This window comes from Zootoca vivipara, chromosome 9 (genome assembly GCF_963506605.1).
Source record: "Zootoca vivipara chromosome 9, rZooViv1.1, whole genome shotgun sequence".
NCBI lineage: Eukaryota > Metazoa > Chordata > Lepidosauria > Squamata > Lacertidae > Zootoca > Zootoca vivipara.
The window spans coordinates 10957826-10963825 of NC_083284.1; the positions used below are offsets into that span (position 1 = coordinate 10957826).

General features: G+C 47.1%; 1 protein-coding gene across 2 annotated transcripts in view; it reads right to left on the minus strand.

Moving 5' to 3' along the window:
* CNOT6L (CCR4-NOT transcription complex subunit 6 like) overlaps positions 1 to 631 on the minus strand; it is a 32532-nt gene extending 31901 nt beyond the window's left edge. The window contains exon 1 of one of the 2 annotated variants that reach the window (XM_035111808.2): positions 291 to 631. The gene's annotated coding sequence lies outside the window, so the exon portion shown is untranslated. Of the gene's footprint in view, positions 1 to 97; positions 248 to 290 lie in introns of those variants that run through there. The other variant, XM_035111810.2, reaches the window with a different exon arrangement.
* Between the last annotated feature and the right edge of the window lie 5369 nt (positions 632 to 6000).

The following is a 6000-nucleotide window of genomic DNA, read 5'->3' on the forward strand; positions in this document are numbered from 1 at the left end:
ACCCCCGCATGTCAGGAGGGACAGGCTCTCCGTCCCCGGGGGGGGGTAGTCGCCTGAGGGGGCGACGGGGCCTCTCGCGCGGCTGGCGTCTCCTTACCTCCACCGGGCCGAGGCCGCGGGGAAGAAGCGGCCATTTCCACCACAGGCCGCCTCGGAAACAAACAAGGCCTCTCGGTCGCCGCCTCCGCTCCCCCCACCCGTCCACCAGCCGAGCCGGGCGGTGGGTCTGTCTGTCTGTCCGTCTGTGGGCGGGACGCGCGCGGCCCTGTCTCCCCCCTCGGGCTGCTCACCTGCATCCAGCAGCCTGGGCGTCTGTCGAGGGGGCTGAGGCGGCTGCTCAGGCGGCGGGGCTGAGGGCAGCAAATACATGCAGGAGGCGGCGGCCGGGCCGGGCCGAGCCGAGCCGAGCGCGGAGGAGTCGCGGCGGGCCTGGCGCTGAGGCGAGCGAGGACGGGGAGAGAGAGAGGCGCGCCCGGGTGTCTCTCCTAGAGGAATACAGACGTGCGCGCGTGTCTGTGGGGGGAAGAGGGAAAGCGCGGGCAGGCGGCGCCGCCGCCGCTGACAGGACGGTATTGACTGCGTGTGGGGAAGCAGGCAGTCCCGGGCCGCCTCTTCTTTCCACCCTCCTCCCCCCTTCAATAAGAGGGATTAATAACGGAGGAGGGGCCTGGATGACAAGGCGAGGAGGGACGGACCCAGCCGCCGCCTCTTCTTCCCGCCTCTTTCTTCTTCGGCTAAGGCGTCCTGACGAGCCCCCCCCCTCGCGCGCGCGCGCGCGCGACCCAGATTCGAGGCTTTTCGCCCGCGACATGCGCGTACCCCCCACTCAAGGGCGCTTCCACACGCGCGGGGTTTGTTGCGGACGCGTCCGTGTGCCCCGCGTGGAAGACGAGGCCAGAAGGCCATTCTGTATTTCCCTCCCCGCCTTTTCCAGGAGTTTTATTTGTTTCACTTGTTGGAACAATATACTGTACTGCCCTCCCTCCAAGGAGTACAAGGTGGTTTACAATATAAGAACACAAAAAACATGGTTACTGTATGAGGGTTCCTTTGGTGGTTGGAGCGGGGGTTAGGCTGAATGCCTTGGCCCCCTTGAACTTCTAATTTAATTCGGATTTATCCTTGCCAGAAGTTCCATTTTTCATTTGTTGGATTTCTAAACTGCCCTCTCCCCGAGGAGGTTTACAATATAAGAACACAAAAATACTACTATGAGGGGTTGGGGGGGGCAGGCAAAGCAGCAAGCTGGGAATGGAGAAAGTCAAGAGTGATGTTTGATTTCTGTTCGAATCCAAGGCTGGGGCTATGGGGGAAGCAAGTCCCCCACCCCACCAAGGTGCACTCACACTGCACGAGTTTCTAATCCCCACAATTACGTACTAGGAACAGTTGTTGCCACCTCGTTCAATCTGCCGCCCTGAGCATCTGCTCCTTTAGCCCATAAAAATATCTCTGCCACGCATATAGTTTTTCCAATGGAGGCAGCTCACACATTTAGCTGCAGGTCAGTAAGCAATGTATATGTTATGTGATCTGGCCTTAAGCATAAGTACAGTATCAGGTTTCCTTTAAGGTATTGCCTTTGTGAACTAGAAACCCAAATTATGTTCAGAGACTGGTTGCGAGCAGTCCCCCTCCCCCCCCAACAAATTCTCACGGCCTGGCAGGTCCCAACCCTTAAATCACTGGTATGTTACATTTTTTTGCATACACATTCAAGTGTTCACTATTTTGCAACAGAGGAAGAACTACAGTATTTTATTTTCTATACTTGCGTTAGAAATGGATGTGTTCACAGCATGCCAAATCTTGGCCAATGCACCAATGTTCATGGATTCCAGTCAAGTTCACTTTTGCTTCATAGCAACTCAGAGGAACAAGGAGCAAAGCTTACACTTCTAAGTTTGCATTTAACACACACATCCTGACTCCTGAATGTAACATAAATTCATTACTCCATTTATGGATATACAAAGCTTAATGGAAATGAAAAATGGAAATGACATGAAAGCCTAAGCGTAGGCAAAGCAAGGCAGGTAAGAGCAGGGAAGGAAATCACAGAATTGCAGAGTTGGAAGGAACCTCAAGGGTCATCCAGTCAATGCAATGCAGGATTTTTTTGCCCAAACCCTGAGATTGAGAGTCATATTCTACCAACCAAGCAGTGGGCTCATCCACACTTACCTTTTGGCTTGCGGTTTCCAGGCACAGGTCAGAGTGCTCTCCCTTTCACTCCAGAGCCTTCCCCTCAAAAAAACAATGCTGGACCTTTCTATCGAAACTTTCCGTCAATTTTATGGACATCAATAGCATGGATAATAGCAAATTATCATCTTCCATCTGGGAGGTGGGGAAACGAGCAACTGGGAACTCTGCTGTATCAAGGACCTTTAACGCACTTCCGGGGTTAGTTTACCAAAACATGTTAAGCTCTCTCACTGTTGTTTAGGCGACAAGGCTCCTTTCCCGTCACTAATGAGAATGCCAAGGTCTCTGTAAGCGTTTATCAAAAGCGGTAGTTGTGATAATACAAACCTTTGAATCTCAGACCAGAAGGTTCTTGAAATCTAGGGGTGTGTTTTTTACATCCCTCCTCTGTCTCTCATACTGTGGGCCCACTAAAAGCACAATTACAGTGGTACCTCGGTTTATGAACACAATTGGTTCCGGAAGTCTGTTAATAAACTGAAGCGTTCATAAACTGAAGCGAACTTTCCCATTGAAAGTAATGGAAAGTGGATTAATCTGTTCCAGGCGGTCCGCGGAGTACTTAAACTGAAGCGTTCATAAACTGAAGTGAACTTTCCCATTGAAAGTAATGGAAAGTGGATTAATCCGTTCCAGACGGGTCCACGGAGTACTTAAACTGAAGCGTTCATAAACTGAAGCATGGGTGTAATTGGTTCCCTAAGTCTGTTCATAAACTGAAGCGTTCATAAACTGAAGCGAACTTTCCCATTGAAAGTAATGGAAAGTGAATTAATCCATTCCAGATGGGTCCACGGCGTTCGTAAACCGAAAATTCGTAAACCGAGGAGTTCATAAACCGAGGTTCCACTGTACTTGATGAAATTAATCTGCACTAATCCCGAGCCATTTCTGAAATGCTCGATTTCTCCAACCTTTCTTAACAATCTCATATTCAAACCATGGTGGAATTATTGGGGGCTCAGAATCTCTCTGGTCACAGATCTTGTGGAGAAGGCAGAATAAAGTTTTTCGGGACAATGGATTATAAAAGTGTGTGATTTACTTTTTTTGTGAATATCATATAAAGAAAGGCTTCGAGGCTTTCCCCCTCTGTGTCATCATGCAGACAGATTATTAACAGTGGAATCCAAGATGATCTGTTTAGGAATATCCCTCTTTTTGTAGGTTTCCCATTCACTTGCTCTGTCCGAACCCCATAATTGTTCCTACCATTGAGTCCAATGACACAGTAGCCAATCTGAAGAGAAAGTGCAAATTTTCATTTTTTAAATGGCAGATTCAAGGTCAGCCTCTAATCCCACTTTTTGTTCCTATGGGCCTCCACTTCCCAGTAATGTTTTTCTCTGGAAAAACATTCTGTTGCCATGACCCTTCTGTTACAGACTTAACGGGAAAGCATGCATGCATGCATGCGAACGAAGGCTTTTTATTTTTGCAAACATTCCTGTCATAATACTAAAGCACAGTTAAGTTATGTTTTGTTTTTGCCACAGTGAACAACATGTACCAATCTGTAGCCCCTAGATCTTCAGCATTTTGGCTTTCATTACATTGCTGTCATAAGTAAACATCTTCAGAATTTAGAATAATGTTTCCAGTATTAAACTACTAATGGGGCGCAGAATTACTAAACCCTTCTGATGAGTCTGTGGTGTAGGCTGCATCTCTAATGTTTATAAACATATACATACCGGTACCCATACAGTGGTACCTCGCAAGACGAATGCCCTACAAGATGAATTTTTCTGATGGTGACTCGCAATATGAATTCGTTTTGCGAAAAATTCATCTTGCGAATCACGGTTTCCCATAGGAATGCATTGAAATTTAATTAATGTCTTCCTATGGGCAAAAAATTTTTTTTCAATGCATTCCTATGGGAAACCGCGATTCGCAAGACGAATTTTTCGCAAAACGAATTGAGTCGCGGAACGAATTACATTCGTCTTGCGAGGCACCACCATACATACATACATACATACATACATACATACATACATACATATACTGTATTCTGTTTGTATGCCTTCTCACATACAGAGTTACATCCTCTCTCTCCTTTAAAGAGTCTACATCCTTAGATAATTATCACTGATTATCTCAGTTCCATCAGGTTTCTGTTTCTATCTCCCAATATTAATTATTTCTGTATGTAACCAGGCACACCTCCTCTGTCATGATTCAGAGGCTTCTAGGATGAGCAAATAAGAACCCCTATTTATTTACAAAAACCCTACTTGTTATTTTATTATGAGGTTAAAGAATATTTAACAGACAAAAGGCATAGAACCATAGAATCGTAGAGTTGGAAGGGACCCCCAGGGTGTGTGTGTGTGTGTGTGTGTGTGTGTGTCAAACTTTCCCTTTACGTATTAAATCTACATCCCGACTTTCCTCCCAAAGGAGCCCTGGGCCTGCAACACAGCAAGTGATAAAACAATGAAACCATATTTAAAACATATTATTTTCTGACTGAGGGAAAAGTGTCCTTGATTGTTGATAATGCTGTGAGTGTATAGGAGAGAGAAATGCCGGTTAACTCTAACAAAGGGTGAAAAACATTTGTATAATTTAAATAAAATGTGGGGGTTTCAGTGGGCATTTTTTGGGGGTTTGATCAGTCAACCAGCTGCAAATCCACTGAACAGTAACATCCTCTAACCAGCATTTTACTAGCTTCTCCACAAGTCCTCTTAGATCTTATCTGGAGCACTGAGAGATGAAGTTATTCAGGCCAAACTACAATCTGACGAGTCGCCTTTTGGTATCAGTGGAACGCTTCAAATAATTATAAACTACGAGGTATGAGCAGCTGTTATTAAGATGATGTTTTGGGAATGACGGAAGGAGGAAGTGACTCACCCAGGGCTGTGGTTTTGCTTAGCTTTTTCCCTCGGTGTCATCATGCAGACAGATAATTAACGGTGGAATCCAGATGAAACTCGAGCGGATCTATACAACCTCTCCTCGCCCCCACCAACACTTGATACAGATCCGCCTTCTTCCAAGTAAGCGACTTTGGATCTGCTCTTACAGCCATTACTCTGATATTGTGTGTGGTTTTACCCTGACCTTTCTTGCTCGTGGCCTCTAATTTCTGTATCACACTTTTATATCTCAGCTTATAGCTTTTTGCTGCCTTCATCAGCCCCCCCCCCCAGCATTAAAGTATGCACCTGAAGAGTGTAAAAGAGGGGGAGGAAAAAGAGATGGAGCATATCAGGGGTCATCAATTTTTTTGGACCAGTGGGCACATTTTGAATTTTGAGAGGCTACTGGGGACACCAGTCACAAAATAGCTACTATGGCATACAATTCAACTGTCCTGATAAAACCAGGACACCCCGTTTTTCGCACAACAGCATGACGGCCATTTGGGGAGCCATGGTCTTGCTCCCCCAAAGCCCTTTTTCGGGGCCGCAATCTCACACAGTGCCCCAGAACATGTGTTCTTGGGCAGCTGCCATGAAAAAAGTGTGTATTTTGGGGGCTGCAGTCTCCCTCGGATCACGTGACTCATTCAGGAGCTCTGCCCCGGAAGGCAGCGTCCCAATTTTCCGCCTTGGTGTGTTGGAGGGTATGCTGGGGGGGGGGGAAGGTAAAAGACCCCTGGACAGTTATGTCCGGACTATGGGGTTGCGGTGCTCATCTCGCTTTCAGGCTGTGGGAGCCGGCGTTTGTCCACAGACAGGTTTCCGGGTTATGTGGCCAGCAGGACTAAATGGCTTCTGATGCAATGGGACACCGTGACAGAAACCAGAGCGCACGGAAATGCTGTTTACCTTCCTG